The sequence below is a fragment of the Taudactylus pleione genome, unplaced genomic scaffold, assembly GCF_031769625.1.
Source record: "Taudactylus pleione unplaced genomic scaffold, aTauple2 ptg000366l, whole genome shotgun sequence".
NCBI classification, from domain to species: domain Eukaryota; kingdom Metazoa; phylum Chordata; class Amphibia; order Anura; family Myobatrachidae; genus Taudactylus; species Taudactylus pleione.
In genome coordinates, this window is record NW_028284767.1 from 3,440,191 (window position 1) to 3,446,190 (window position 6,000).

Below are 6,000 nucleotides of genomic sequence, written 5' to 3' on the forward strand. Positions count from 1 at the left end.
AAATAATTAGTTACCTGGGGCAGAAATAAAATGTTTTTCATTTCTTATGTGTTTGAGTGGAAGAGGGCACATATAAGTAAAATAAATAAATAATAGGTGGTCATAAGCACCATCAAAGTCAGTATATTTGGCCAAACTATATAATGAATTAAAGTTTTACCAATTTTTTTATATCAGTTTGAATACTTTTTTAAACTTCGAACACACAGAAAAATAGGTATATACTGCTTATAATATGCAGGAAAAGTTGCCCAAATTGTGAGTGAAGCCATATGTACCCTCTACATTCCATGCTTAGATACTGGTTTACAGTGTATCATGATCAAATGTTTGTAATATGTCCATAAAGTGTAATGTGTCCAGGCAACTGAGAAGAATACAAAATTAGTTTGTGTACAAACCATATATTCACTAAGTACTCACAGATTTTAGGAAGAGTAGTGGAAGAGACACTTAAAAATAACAGTGAGAAGTGTTGGCCACCATGATATTAAACTGTTGAACAGAAATACAACCTTTTTGTGTCGGTGGCAGAGGTTTCCTTTCTAAGTGCATGTGTCAATAAGTATTGCATACATTTTTTGTTGATTCTTTATTATATTGTAAAATATACCAGAAATCACCCAATCAGCAAAAAAAAGGAAAAACAATAGCCTGTCCACTTAATAAACCCATTAACCACTATATGTCAAAATGTTCATGTTACTCATTTTAAATTTAATGTACAGTACTTCTATAAGAAAATTAGTTTTTGGGATTTTCTTTTCCTTTTTATATAACAGTTAACACCTGTAATCATTGTGGCTATAACATTTACATAAATTAAATTTTTTTAATATATAATACTTTTTTTTGTATAGCAGAGTTTAATAAATTAATGAAAGTGCATTAATGCGAAAATGATTATAGGTGTTTTTCTGCATTCGTTTTATTGTAGACAATTGTATATTATATCACACATGGCCACATGTGGTTCTCAAACAATTGGTGAACCATAACTCTATTGTAAAAATATACAGTACAAACCAAAGTTTTACTTTAACAACAACCTATAAACTATTAATTAAATAAATTTAAGTGCAAGATAAAAATTTATTGTTTGTTTTCCAAAAATATCTCTATACCATTAATGCTAGCAGCAGGATAAGAGTTAATCAAACATTAAATAATTAACTTGCATCCTGTTATACCAGGTCAAGCTTGAAACTCTATGCAGATGTAGTTAGACTTTCTGAAGGCAGGGATGGGATGTACTGTACATTGTATTTATAAAGTAAAAAAAAATAAAAGTCAATGGGAGTATGTCTGTACAGCATCAACTCTCATTTACCAGTACTATGAATGTTAGATGAATGATTGTAATTTCTGTACAATGAGTGTTTCCTGACCTGTTGTGTTACCATGCACAGATTGATGTTTATATGTTTTATATGCATGATATTCTCTTTCAACTCCCCTGGAGCAGATGGTAGCAGAACAATTTTATGCATTTAAAGTTCTATTGATAATAAATCGTTTTATAGTGATGATTCTGAGAAGTAATAAATGAACAGAATGAAAACATCTTCCAATGGAAATTTATGGTAAAATAAACACAAATCTTTAACGAATACATTATTTATTCATATTTATACTGCATCTAGTATCATTCTTATCAAATGTTTTCATTTTCAACTTTACACCGTTGGTCTCTGATGAAAGTGATTTATGCTGGTCACCCATGTTGATAGCACAGCAAATATTGGGCAATTGACCCTACACTGTAGTGTACAGTATGTGACCAAAACTAATTTTGATACCTGATAATAATACGATCTATATAGATCTGATCGTTGTGACACAGGTTAGTAAATTAAGTCAGTAGACACTATTGGCCAAGGTGTGTGATAATTTTCCCACTGCCGTAAGGTTTTCTATTGATTAAAGTGATCCTATAGACAAATCAAAGGAATTTTACTTTACTCATCCATTATAATATGTGTATGTTTTAGGACCATTGACTCATCTCAGGTACTAGAAAAATAAACAAAAATATCTCTAATATACTATAAAGATATTACAAGTCATCTCAATGTCTCAAAACACGTGAAGATAAGTACATAGCCACCGAAATATGGGTTTTCCTATCCATTTTATTGATGGAGACAGCAACTCGCCTGAATCTATGTAAACACTTTGATACTACCTTATTCTATCATAAGTAATTCCAACCCCTTTTTATAATGCTTAGATCTGCCAAGAGTAGAAACAATTAATTGGTAGAATTATTTTTTGTAATCAATTCCTACATTTTTGGGGCTTTAAAATTTGCTGCTTTGATTTGTCTCATTATAGGTATATCCCTCATTAATCTCCTGGCTGACTTCTAATATCTATATAATACATTACTACTGCATTCCAATAATAATAATAATAATAGATACTTATAGAGAACAGGCCCTTTTTATTGGGAACAGACACCTTGCAGAGCAGCATAGACCGCCTAGGAATAAAGAATTTATGTTGCTCTCTCTGTCATAGCCCAAGCCCTTGTGTAACATGTTTCTATTTAAAAGAATATATGCCTGAGTTACAAAAATAGGATGTTATATATTTGGAAAAGATTGTTTAGTTTTATAGAGGATAGAAAACGTTGACTTCAGATGCGCCTGCTCTTTTATAGTACTGTACATTTTCTCAGGAAGAAAACTAATGTGAGGACATGCAAGAGACATTTATATGCAGGAAAACAGAACCATTTCTGAGGTCCCTTTCAGGGTTACCAAGCTACGGAACATTGTTCTGAGTGAACGACTGTGAAATCATGGTGTAACTGGGTGTTCTTCACAGAACCACAACGCAAAACCAGAGCACATCTTTAGAGCTATTCTCCTAAATAATGTATTCTGTTTTGCACCACTAACTGCTTATGCTGCTTTGCATCACTTATTTTCAATCGTATATCCGCTACCGTGGTGCAAATTAAAATATGCATGTGAACTAGGCAAGTGGCTTGTTACCATGAAATGAGAGATTAATACATACAACGTGTCAGAGAAAATGTCTATGGGACTCATTCTTTTGGCCTGTGCATTGTATTTATTACTACAGTACATACTTACGTGGACTGTAGAATTTGTATTGGAGGGGCTGCTATCGTGATACTTATATGGCAACATTGTCATGCCGAATCTCAAATTATTTTGTTTCCTTTTTTTAGATTTGAATAACTATAAGTTGATATATATATATATATATATATATATATATATATTACACAAAATATACACACATACATATCTATATCTATCTATCCATCTATCAATCAGTCAGTCAATCATTCAATCAGTCAATCAATCACTCTATCTATCTATCTATCTATCTATCTATCTATCTATCTATCTATCTATCTATCTATATATCTATCTATACACACTCACTCACACACATATAATTTTGTTTTCAAGAGTGGTCATTAATAGGTTGACATATAAGAAATAGTGTGCTTGCGGAAGCTGTCAGAACACATTTGGAGACCACTATATGCTTAGTAATAATTTATATCTTCCTAACACACACGTATACTAAATATAGTGCGTAGAACCACCATCCTGCTGCTGTAATTTTCAGCAAAAACATCTTACCAGCACTTTTCATTCAAAACAACTCTGTTTGATTAGGCAGCAGTACAAGCTCTTCAAACACTAGTCTAGTGACTGTTTAGCATGATTCTCTCTTTGAAGCTAAGATTCTGCCACTCTATTGCAGTTAATATGTAAACTAGTCAGACCAAGCTGTCTAAAACCTTTAGACTTAGAAGAAAGGATAAAACAAAATTTTACTGCAGTTGAAGAATTTTTCCATGTTTAGAAAAAAAACAACAAATATGTTTTAAATAATTTTGTGGCATCTACTCAACTACAAAAATCTGCTATCTAAATCCATAGGGATATTTAGGATACGTTGACACCTGCTCATGTCCTACAGGTACTGTAGATTTTCCATGATAATATATTGCGGTGTAGTGTAAATAACAGGAATTGCTCAAAGTTGTAAAAATAATGGATGTATGCTGTTTTGAATATAATGGATATTGTCTGTTAAATATACATCCTGATGTTAATAAATATTCCTAATTGCCCTTTTTTCTAAAGTAAATAGACATCCATGGCAAAAAAATTATGCATGTATATAAAACCTGTAGTAGCCCACACAAAATGCAATTCATTTTCATGATATTTTCATATACTACCTCTAAGCAGTAGGACCATAAATTTAAAAACACATCTAATGGTACAAATATACATATATTTATTTTTGGAAATAAAGATCACGTACGTTTTTGATTGAAAAAGAATCTACTTTTGAACCTAATATCCAATCCATTATATTAAATAAGTATGTTAGGTTACATGAGGTAGCTGTATTTGTCAGTGATGATTTAAAATGTATTGCCCACAATATTGTAAGCCTAAAGACCTACATTTAAATTAGATTAATGGCCTATGCTTTAGATTCATCATACTCATTAATACCATTATTAATAGTGTTAAATAAACATAAAGAGAAGTGACTGTACATTGCACCTCACCCTCAGAATGATAAATATCTCATTAATAATGAATTTACAAACAGGTTATTAACACTAGTTTATATATATATATATATATATATATATATATATATATATATATATATACGCACAGGGGGATATATATACATACACACGTGTGTGTGTCTATACATACATATATATATATATATATATATATATATATATATATATATATAAATAAATGTAATGTGTATTTTAAAAAAAATTTACCAAACTTTGTTTCAGTCATTTAGGCCAGCAAAACAATTAAATCGGTCAATAGTTTTTATTATTATTATTATTATTATTATTATTTAATGGTTTACTTTACATTCTCACAGCTCAGTCTTCTGTGTATTGTGTCAGTAAATACATTTAGCAGACTTTATAGTCAAAGAAGTTTCACATACAATTTACTCCAGCCCACTGTAACTTGGTAAAGGAACGCACACACAAAGTGGGTGGAATTTAGACATGAAGGAGTTAATGGCAACAGGCAGGAAAAGGTTTAACAAATAAACACAGTTAAAAAGTATATGCCTGGAAGCAAACATCATCACAAGCTGTATCTGTCACTTACCATTTTGTTGACATCTGCTTTCATTGAAGTGTCCAATTTTAGTGGTTTTAATTTTCTCTCATTTGGTTTAAATCACCCATAACTCTGTTATGACTTAGGACAGAAAGTTTTCCTGGCTCCTCCACTCCATCTCTAGAAGTGTGTCAAACACAGCCTAGGCATTGAATGGATGGTTCAAGTGTACAGACTTCAAGAGTGTATTCCTTTCCCTTACAGAAATGTTTGGAGAGCTCAACCTATTTAGGAGGGTTTGTTTTATTTGATACTGGGGTTGGATGGTAGCACCATTCAGAGACACAAAGTAATGACATCACAGGAGGGAATGGGTGGAGTTACAGCAGTGTGTGTCTGTGTAAGGGGGGTATAGTGAAAGAGGGAGACAGATGGAGAAAACTAGCATAGGTGATGGTTTTGTAAATATACTGTTGGGAGAATGAGCTCATGTCAGCTTCATAATTCCCAGTTGGCTAAACCATATGCCTGTAAGTCCAGACATTGTTAATCTTATTTGCATGTATTTTACTGTAACAGCCCCAATAGTTTAATTCAAATAACTTTGTTTGATGACATCACAATGTAAAGGCTTATAATATACTACATTGTTGTTTTAAATATATATAAAACTTTATTAATTATATATTTAATACTTAAAACTTAAGAAAAATGATAGTTCTGCACAAAAGGACTACATCAGCCACTATATTATACGTGCAAGTACTTATAGCTTACTTTTTTCACAGTACTGTTTCCACTGTAGTTCAATCTGAAAAAAAGTTACATTTACACAAACTTCTCTTATACTGTCTGTGCTTTCTAGTGCACTGTTACACTGTACATAGGTACCAGC

The 6,000-nt window shown here is 31.6% G+C and overlaps 1 protein-coding gene across 2 annotated transcripts in view; it reads right to left on the reverse strand.

The window, feature by feature from the left end:
* Positions 1 to 5,384, reverse strand: part of NTN5 (netrin 5) — a 129,065-nt gene extending 123,681 nt beyond the window's left edge. For both annotated transcript variants that reach the window (XM_088444474.1, XM_088444473.1), the window contains exon 1: positions 5,154 to 5,384. The gene's annotated coding sequence lies outside the window, so the exon portion shown is untranslated. The remainder of the gene's footprint in view (positions 1 to 5,153) is intronic.
* Between the last annotated feature and the right edge of the window lie 616 nt (positions 5,385 to 6,000).